The following is an 11,177-nucleotide window of genomic DNA, read 5'->3' as shown; positions in this document are numbered from 1 at the left end:
AGCTCAAACGAAATGATGTCATTTTGTAGTCCTTTTGTTTCAAGCAAAAACACCTAATGGTAGTTTATAATTGCAAAAATATCATATTATATTATTTTTTAGCTTTATTTATAAAATTAAGTTTTTGAATCATTTTTGTTTTTAATAATATAGTTAAAGCTTATATAGTTTATTATTTTTTGTCTGAAGAAGGCCTGATCTGTCAAAAAATCTAATCCAAAATATCATTTTGCGAATGTGTTATTATGGGTAATAATATTAAATTGATTAATTTTAGAAAATCAAAAAATCCTATGAAAAATAAATGGAAAATGAGAAACCACTCATGATGAGTAAGAATGATTTACTAGGACTTGAAATATCTAAAACCCTCAATAGGATATTAAACTATTAATTATTTTTCATGCATTAGATTATTTCTTCATTTTACAATTTTTCAAAAAAAAAAATTTAATTTTATAAACCTTTTCTTACTAATCCTATCTTCCATCGTTAAAAACAAACGAGACATTATATATGTTAATCGAACAGGGCCTGAGTTAGTCATTTCACTCTCTGATGTTAATATACTAATATAATTAAAAATAAAAGGAAAAAAAAATGTGAGGATATAAATAGGACAATCGAATAATTCTACGTCCAAAGTATCGGTTTCGGATTACCTATACCCATTTCTTGTACCCATCTTATGTCCTATTTATGATTTGAAGATTGAAGACGTGGCAGCCTGAGATGAATAGGACAGAAGATGGGTATACAAAAATAGGTACAGGAGATCCGAAGCCTATAATACCGAAGAATCAACACCAATTTTTTTATTTAGTCAAGCTTGCTATTGACATAGAGTACCAAATAAGAATAGTATTGTGGGTCTTTTATTCAGCCACTGTTTGGAAAATGGCCAAATCATTTATAATAAGAAAAAATCTTTTTAAATCATATTTGATTGTGAATTTATATAGTGATTTGAAAATGAAAACGAAAATGTGAGAAAGTGAATAAAAAATTTAGCTTACATTTTATTTATATTTCTCTTATATTTGCCTTTCTTTTTTCAAATTCCCTTACCAATTCATGATTCAAACACAATTTTAAGCGACACTGTTGAGTTGGACACGTTTGCAAAGCTTGAATATTTGGATTTTTTGGATCTTTCAAGCAGTGGTCTATCATTGACCACCACCAACTCCACTCCCTCCTCTTTCCGAAACATTATGACATTACGATTGTCGTCTTGCAACATAAGTAAAATTCCTGAATTTTTGAAAACCCGAAACGAATTGTTGGACATGCTAGACCTTTCGAACAACCACCTAAATGAAGAACTCAATCCACTCTGCAATCTTCATTCTCTTAGATATCTCGATCTGTCCAATAACCAATTGGCCGGATTAATTCCTACCTGTTTGGGGAACTTCAATGGAAATTTAACCTCGTTAAATTTGCAAAGAAACAATTTCCATGGTAGCATCCCTCAAACATTTGGATATGCAAGCATGTTACAGGAACTTGACATTAGCCACAATGGATTGCAAGGGGTGCTTCCACGATCATTGGCGAATTGCACGAACCTAGAAATTTTGAATGTGGGTCATAATTTCATAGAAGATGCTTTTCCATTTTGGTTGGAGAACCTGCCCCAATTGAAGGTTATTGTCTTGCGAGATAATAAATTCCATGGTCCCATAGGACAACCAAGGAAGAGATTAGCCTTCACCAATTTACATATCATTGACATGTCTCACAATGACTTTACAGGTAATTTTCCGTCAAAATACTTTGAGAGCATGCATTCAATGATGATGGATGATGAAGACAAATCCGTCTTAAATTATATGGGCGATGGTCGTGGTAATTATTATTCAGTAACCATAATGAATAAAGGATTGGAAATGGAACTCGTAAGGATCATCACCATCTTCAAAGCTGTTGATTTCTCGCACAACAAGTTTGATGGAAATATTCCAATGTCCATTGGAAGACTTAAAGCCCTCTGTGTCCTAAATTTTTCAGGTAATGGCCTCACGGGTCTCATTCCAGCGTTCTTGGGGGATCTAACTAGGCTTGAGTCCTTGGATCTATCCCAGAACAAACTCTCTGGAGAGATTCCTCAACAACTGACTAAATTGACATTCCTTGAAGTCCTTAATTTCTCACAAAACAATCTAACAGGACTTATACCACGAGGTGGGCAGTTCGAAACATTTTCAAACACTTCATATGAGGGAAATCTATGCTTGTGCGGGTTTCCATTGTCAAAGAATTGTGGGAATGTCCAGATAGCAGAATCACCAACTTTACCATCCTCATTTAGCCACAATTTTAAGTTCAAATTTGATGGCTTTGGTTGGGAAGCTGTGTTGATGGGATATGGGTGTGGAGTATTGCTTGGTTTGTTGATTGGAAGTTACATTATTCGAAGGAAAGAAGAATGGCTCGTGAGGATTTTTGGTGTAAAAATGCGTCAACATGGGAAGAGATCAAAGAAGGTTTGGAAGAAGATAGCTCATACGAAGTCAATTATAAATTGTTTGTAGTAAATATATTGTGTATTCTAATAAATTGGAGAAGTATTTTAAGGCTGCAATGCAAGGTAAAGCTATACTGCAATTCTGTCACTATGTCTTCTTTTGCCAATGCAAGTATTGGTTTGTAATCTCCAATGAACGACATGTGGAAGAAACTTGTGTAATTTTTCTGTTTCATAGAGATGCAACAATCTTATCCTATATACTCTGACTCACTAATACAATATATTGTTATATATATATGTGTGTGTGTGTGTATAATGTATAACAATATAAATGGAAGTTAGTTTCTAATGCAAACAGGAAAAATTACAACTTTAAGCTTGCCACTCAAACATCGTACAAAACAACTTAAGTCTTGTATTACTCAACCAATAAATTGTCGTGGAACACATTTGGAGTAAAGAGAAAATATATTATCAAAATGATCAGATTATGCCCTTATTGTGATCTTTGAAGTAGCGCACTTCTTGATGATTTCTTTTGTTGATCTAATTGATTTGTTGTTTTTGTTTTGCATCTCTCTTCACTAATAGCCTTTTATGCTCCTTAGTTTCATCAGTAATTACTCATCAACTATGTTTTCAATTTGGCTTATGATATGCATATCTAAGTTGTATTCATTTTCATTTTTCTTGTCTTTTTTCTTTTCCCTTTCCTAATTGTTTACATTTTGGAACTTAGAAATTGTTAAGAAGGTAGTTAGTGTCATAAATTAATAGTTACCTAATCTTTTCCATTTTTCTGTCCTAGTGGACATGTTATCTTCCTCTTTAATATAATCAGCCACTGTGTACTTTCATTAATTGTGACAGCCCCTTGGCTGGCCAAATCACCAATTAACTTTTTTTAGGTAAATTATATCATTGTTATATCTATGATTAGCAAAGTTTCAGTTTGGTCCTCATAATTTCAATTTAAACTTTATATTTTTAATTCTGTTACAGTCTAATCCTTCTATCACATACTGTTGAAATTTTATACGCAAAACTACCATGTGCAACACACATGAGAATTTTAGCAATTTCAACACAAGAAAAGAAATTGAATATACTATACCAATGGTCTCTATTGTTTCTTTTGAATTCCACTTTAGTCTCTTTAGTTGTGCACGGGTTATTTTTCCATCCAAAAAATAAAAGGCGCATGACAAGCGGACGATATTGCAACAAAATGAAAGTATGAGATTCAAATGTTCAAATTAAGACAATGGGGATTAAAGTGAAAATTAATTCGCTTAAACAATAGGGATTAATGGTGTAATTTACTTTCTTTGTCTTTCTAGTTAAATTTTTTGAAATTTTATCCACTGATACTCTATATATTTAACTCATTCAATTGGACTCTACCCTCACATAACACACATTTTAACACACCTTAACACCTCCATGAGAGCACCAATTTACTCTCTAAATTAATAAGCACTTGAGACACAAATTTAACATCTCTATTAGAGATGCTATAACAGAACTCCTGTGGAATACAATAGCAGTAGACATGTTAGTTGTGTCTATTTCATATAGTCTATAGACCACAAATTTGACTCAAGCATCCCATAATAGGTACCCAAGAGTTAAACAAGTTAACTTGTCCATCTTCCGACACAAATACAAATATGACACAATCCAATAATATGAGTATTAAACAGGTTAAGTTAGTATTAAACTTGTATAAGATCAAATTGATATAGATGTTTTATAAATAATTATTTACATATTTTAATGTTATTTCTACTAAAAGGTACCATGGCATTTTTATATTACTTATGTAACTCCATCTAATTGATTAAAAAGTATGTAAAATAATGATTTTAAGGTTTTTTTTTTTTCTTGATTGAAGATAATGTTTTTTTTCCTAGTATTTTAATCTAATAAAAATATAAAATAATAGGATGTAATTTTGTAAATTAAGCCAAAAATAACAAATTGAAAGCAAATATTTTTATGAATAATTTCATCCAATAATTGGTCTTTACACTAAGTTTTTTAACTAATTAAGGTAAAAAAAAAATTGACATGACACGTTAATAAGATATGAATTGGACACATACAAAAAATGACATGACTCAAAAATACGAATTAATAAACATGTTAAGTTAGTGTTGAAATAATTCTTATTCAAACCCAAAATGAAACAACACGAATACATCCTAACACAACATGACACCCACCACTAGTTCATATAAAGAACTTGTCATTATAGGAAAAATCTATAATGTGCAACCCAAAAAAGTGTGCACGATTTATACCCTCTCTAATTATGATGATGAGATGTGCACAAAATTATAGCACAATGTTCTCAAAATATGATATGATCTCATTCTGTCATAACTCCAATGACCCAATGAGTTACTCGGTGAGTCATAACTCGAGTGTGACTCAATATGTTTAAGTTATAATTTTAAGCACATTACATCGTAACTTCAAGCACGTTGTTGCATCATGTGCACCTTCTAGGTGCCTAGCAGAGATTGATCCATAATTACATGTTCATACACTTGTTTTTAAGTTGTAAAAGTTAAAGATCTATCGAAAATCTAGGATTTGCACCAATTGCTCATATGAACAAATAAAATCAAACCAAACCAAACTTTGGGATAAATTTGATCAGTTGTATAAATCCTTTTTAAGCATTCAATTTCACTTTATACAATTCTTTCCTTACTGTTACATCTATTGCTGCAAAACTTCTAGGGCAAGTTTTAATTATGTGTGATGCAAGTGACAAGAGTGACAATCGCACACAAATTTACCCTATACATCTTAGCATAAGTAACACTCATCGAACATGTTTCCCAACAATAAGGGGTAGAGGTGTGAGATTGCAATGAAGAGAAGCTAAGAGGTTCAAGCAGCTGAGATGGTTAGAGCTCATAGGAAAGGGTAGTTGTGATGGTGAAAAGGGAAAGAGTTAAGACTGATAGAAGCAACAAGGTGGCAATCAAGTATAACCGTGGTAGGGATGATAGGAAATGATGGAAAGGACTAGGGTTGCGAGGATGGGTAGGAGAAGGCTTGGGGGTAACAAGGGAGGGCATGGCAATGGTGGCCAGCAAGAAGTGCCAAGCAATCAAAGTTGAAATGGAAGAGAACAGAGAGGAAAGAACAAAAGGAAAGGATAATTTAGTAAATTCAAGGGAAAAATTCCATACTTCATTTTTTTTTTTCTTCCCACCCCTATTGCAATCAAGATAAATTCCCCACTAAAATGTACTTGTTTTTCTAAAGTCCCACTAAAATATAAAGGTAAATTAATTACCAACAAGTCCTTTAAGTCCTATCAATTCGTCGATAAAAGTTGATCCTATCAACATTGTCGCTAAAAACTTATAATTAGTGATTTTTTTGTAATGATTTTTTAAATCTATTGCTAAAAACTGACAATTAATGATGTTTTATGTGACGATTTTCTAAATCTATCGCTAAAAACTAACAATTAATAACTTTTTGTTATAAATTTTTCAAATTTTTGCTAAAAACTAACAATTAATGACGCTTTTTAAAAAAAATAAAATAAAAGTGCCATTAATTATTACATGACCTATTAGGCAATAAGTCTATCTATTAAGGCATGCATGTCAATCACCAAAAATGTAATTACCCCTTAAAATTATTCACAGGGAGAACGGAAACCATGCTTAAAATTTACCAAAACTAGCTTCATAGATGAGATACCTTTCTAAGCCTTCCAGCTATAGCATTATAGATTTGTGACAGAAACAAACGTAACATATGAACCAAATTGAACTAAAACAGATAAACAAATGCAAACGAAGGTTGAAACTGCACAAGTGTATTGCCCTTTTTGTGGGTGATTGCATAAGTGGGTTAAAACTGAAAATGAGAGTTAGAACACTTAACAATGCTCTTTTTATGCAACCATCAAAAGTATTTGGTAGGAAGACACAGAAAGAGCAGGCACTATAACATGATTAGAAGATTTCAAAAGATTTGACACAATTTCTTAATGACATAATATGATGTATTAAAAGTAAGCCTAAAACAAAGCAGAAGAAAAATTAAATGAGCACCATTCCTAGCCTCTACCTCATTGTACTGCTACAAGTAACTAATTTCCTACTCTAATGTCATAGCTACCATTTAAACAAACTAAATCGATCGCCACTTTCTACAAGATTCTCATCTGTGGAATCTGAGCCACTTCCAATTGTGTTATCTGAACTATCATCTGGAAGGAGTTGTATCCTGTCAGCATGCTTAATAATCCAATCAGTGAACTTTGGAGAGGATGCCAACTCAGCCACAGCATGTCGGGTAGATTCCTGGGTGAAGTTCTCCCACTCTTTTTTTGAAAACTTCTTTCTGTTGGGTGTCCTATGGAATGTTGAATGGTAATCTTGTTGATTTCTTGTCACCCTCCCAGTGGTCGGAGATATCATACCTGCAACAGCCAAAAACAAACTAATGAAGCATGAATTAAAGGTCAATACCAATGGTATATATAGTATAATTTACATGAGTACCATTGTACTTTATAGACATTTTTGGAAACAGTGTGTGCATGAAACATCCTCAACAAGATTAATCCTCCCAACCAAAAACCTACTTTGTTCATTTCATTTTTATTATGATTACAATATCATGGTCAAAACCAAACCATGAAGAATGAACAGTAGATCATAGGAGATCTGAAACTGACACCATATCAGGCAACACAAGCCAATAAATGTCAAGAACAAGAGATATTTCAAAAGGAACTGAACATTTACCTTGCAAAGTCAAGCATGAACCCCACTTCTAATATGTGAAAAAGAATACTGTTGTAAAAATAAAGATATAAAGAAAGTAGGAACAGTTTTAAAGAAACACTTAGCCTGCGTTTGGTTGTGTTTTGTAAATGTGATTTGAGAGTATGAGTTGTATTTTGAGTTTGTGTTATAGAATTATGATTTGAGTGTAGAAAATTTGTTTGGTAAAGAGTTTTGAAAATAATTTTGGAAAAGAGGTTTGATTTGAGTGGGGAATTGTTGATGTGACAATTGATATGCGATACAAAAATTTACAACTCATAACTAAACATACAACTCAAAATTATTTTAAAGCACATAAAAAATTTAAAAAATTTCAGAAAATATTTTTCCCGATTATGTAAATCAATTGCAAAAAAAAAAAAAATCTGAAGTTCAGAGGACATCCGGGTGGACGTCCCCAAGGACATCCGGGTGGACATCCGGGTGGTCTTCCAGGTGGACATCCCCAAGGCATAAATTTCAAAAAAAAAAAGGAACAATACGTCTGATATTGCAGAGTAACACAGATGTTCTGTGCAGAGTTCTCAAAACAGCATTTGAGAATCACAACCAAACACAATGCTTGAATTAAGATGTAGAATTGTGATTTGAAATCACAACCAAACACAGCCTTACTGTTCGTTAATCTTTAATTCCCAATTTGTGCGACTACTAATGCACAAATTTGGATAAATTTATTAAAAACATAGACTTCTCCCCCATCAAAACATTTCTTGTTAGATATTGTCATAGTATGTCTACATCCAATTTTGCTAAAAATTTCACATCATACATCTCATTTAATGCTCCATGCTCCATAAAAACCATCATACAGACTTCATTAGGATAGAGAAACATAATTTTGTGGTTACTCATGCAACATACATTGAACGGGACTGTCGAATTGCATGCCTACCACATCACCTGTCTGGACTGCAATCTCGGAAACCCAATTTAATCACAATCTCGGAAACCCAACTAAACACCCTCTTTCACCACTTTCATACTCAACCAGACACTACTACCACCACCATACATTCTGTAATAAACAAGCTACCACAATCTTTTGCTTTCTCTCATCCAAAAAACCTCCACAACTTCTTACTTTCTTTGTGCACATTTCTAGTGACGGCAATAACCACATACAAGGGGAAAGAAAGAAAATAAAGAGGGATAAAGGGAGACTAGGAAATCTCTTGAGAGAGGAAACTTGTTTCCCTGTAAACTCATTTCAGGAACGGACACAACTCTAGTGAAATTTTAAGGAAAACCTCTAGAAAATATCTCCAAAACAATCCAAGAATTCAAGTACAATTTACATATGAAAGGAAAAAGTCCAACTCAATTTGAATAAGGTTGCAAGAAACTCTTTCAAAAAAAATGTTCTAAAAACTACCTAGAAATGCACTTCTCATAATTTTTACCATCTTTGTATACTCGCAAATACTATTTTTCAACAATAATATATGATTGCTCTAATAAGTTTCCATAGATATTGGGTAGTAGTAGTAGTAGTAGTAGTAGTAGTATTTTAATTGATCACAAAAATATAAAAATAATTTACATTGCTATTTTTAAGTTTCTTCATAAATTTTTCTTACAAATATCCTATTCAAACTTTACTCTTTTTTTTATTCAACGTATTCAATCTTTACATCACCTAATGTTTCACATTTTCCATAATATTTTTGGATGAAGTTTCAGTTTCCGTTTCCCGCTTCCAATCCAATCCAATCCAATCCAATCCAATCTGAGCATTATTTCCCAACCTACGTCAATCATTTTTTGCCATTTTGCTCTATCGATGGCTACAAGTTCAAATAAATGAAATACATTCATATCTTTTTTTACGACTATATCCCATGTTAGTTTGAGTCCTCCCCTTCCCCCAACTTTTTATTTATAGAAATCATATCACTCATCCTTGCCGTTGCATCTACATTTCTTCGTTGTAAATGATCAAACCATCTTAACCTGTTCTCTCTCAACTTATCTTTCAATCGGTGTTACTCCTACCATTTCAAGAATATATTTATTTCTAATTCTATCTTTCTTAGTCTTACTACATATCCATCTAAGCATCTTCAACTCAGCTACACTCATTTTATTGACAAGTATTTTAGTTGCCCAATATTTTTTCCCATAAAGCATCATTAGCCTTATAGTTGTTCTATAAAATTCTTCTTTCAATTTTGTTAGAATTCGTCAATCACATAACATGTCAAATGCACTCCCACACTTGAGCCAACCTACTTCAATTCTATGAATCACGTCATTTTCAACCTTACTATCCTTATTAATAATCAAACCTAGATAATGAAGAACTTCACTTTGTTATTTCTGATTTTCAATCTTCACTTCTCTATCATTTCTATTTCTATTTCTATTGTTGCTAAGTCACACTTTGTATATTCAATTTTATTTTTACTAATTTTAAACCCTTTTAACTTGAGTGATTCTCTCCATATATGTAGTTCAGTGTTGATTTCTTCCTTAGTTTCATCTAGAACAATATCATCTGCGAACTATCATCCTAAATGTGTTTAGTTAATTCATTCATGACCATGGCAAATAGGTAAGGACTCAAAGTTGGCCCATGATGCAATACAATAGTGATTGAGAATTTACTAGTTTCTCCTACAAATGATCTAATTGTGGTCAATACCCCATTATACATGTGTTTTATTGCATGCATATACCTTTTCGTCACATCCTTTTTCACCAACACTCACCATATTATATCCTATGAAGCACAGATACTTCAAAAAGGGAGACATATCTATATTGTATACGTATTCGATACCGATACTCTTTGGATACTCGCGGATATGTATCAGATACTTACTAAAATTATTGGATACTTCTTAATTATTTTTTCATTAATTTTGGAGCATCGGATACTTAATTTTGAAGTATCAGATACTCAGCCACATATTACTCCAAATACTTTATTTAGTTATTTGAAAAATCATAGTGAGAGTTAAAGTAACAAAATTTGTCAAATTTATGTATCCATATTGTTTCATGCATGTCCTCTATAACTACATAGATAGTAAAGATTAACAAGAGAATAAAACAATAGTAAAATTAATAAATTAATAAATAAATAAGCAAGTAAACTTGAATACAATATTTTTGCTAGTGCCAAAGGAGAAAGCATAGAAACAAGTTGTGGATTGCTCTATTATTGTAATATAAACATATTAAACTTGATATTAAAATGAAATATTTGCAAGACCTATTGAAAATTTAAAAAGTAAACAAGCAATTGCCTAAAATTAATACCTAATTTTTAAAGATTAGTATTCTGCATTGTAAAATTACAATGTGATCTCTCAACATTCTTGAGCTTATGTGTAACTCCACTGCTACTAATAAATTTTTTTCAAAATATATTTTTTACAAACGTATTCTAGCCGTACCCGTATCCTACCTTTTAGGTTTTGTCGTATCACCACATCCATATCTCGTACTCGTATCCATGCTTCCTAGATTATATCTCTAGGCACCCTATCGCAAGTCTTTTTTTTTTTTTTTTTTTTTTTTTGAAAATCTATAAAAACCATATTTAGATCCTTCATCTTCTCTTTGTACTTCTCTATTAATCTTCTTAGTAAAAATAGTGTTTCCATATTTGATCTACCAAACATAAATCCAAACAGATTCTCTAACACTATTGTTATAACTCTCAAGCGATGCTCAATCATTCTTACCAACAATTTTATTGTATTGACTTATGAACTTAATGTTGCTATAATTGTTGCAATTTTGGATATCTCATTTATTTCTATATATAGGTTTTAAAATACTCTCTTTACTCGTCAGCCATTTTCCTAGTCATTAGAATCTTATTAAAGAATTTTGTTAACTAGCCAACTACTTACCTAAGCATTTCCAAG

General features: G+C 31.9%; 1 protein-coding gene and 1 pseudogene across 1 annotated transcript in view; one reads left to right on the top strand and one right to left on the bottom strand.

The window, feature by feature from the left end:
• The first annotated feature begins 1,214 nt into the window (after positions 1 to 1,214).
• LOC145803652 (receptor-like protein 33 pseudogene) lies at positions 1,215 to 2,537 on the top strand (annotated as a pseudogene).
• Positions 2,538 to 6,301: 3,764 nt separating this feature from the next.
• LOC145804561 (uncharacterized) overlaps positions 6,302 to 11,177 on the bottom strand; it is a 90,697-nt gene continuing 85,821 nt past the window's right edge. The window contains exon 8 of the mRNA XM_082898913.1: positions 6,302 to 6,929. The gene's annotated coding sequence lies outside the window, so the exon portion shown is untranslated. The remainder of the gene's footprint in view (positions 6,930 to 11,177) is intronic.

Source organism: Camellia sinensis, chromosome 12 (genome assembly GCF_055761805.1).
Source record: "Camellia sinensis isolate YWXY chromosome 12, ASM5576180v1, whole genome shotgun sequence".
Taxonomy (NCBI): domain Eukaryota; kingdom Viridiplantae; phylum Streptophyta; class Magnoliopsida; order Ericales; family Theaceae; genus Camellia; species Camellia sinensis.
This window is presented reverse-complemented; position numbering and strand designations above follow the sequence as displayed.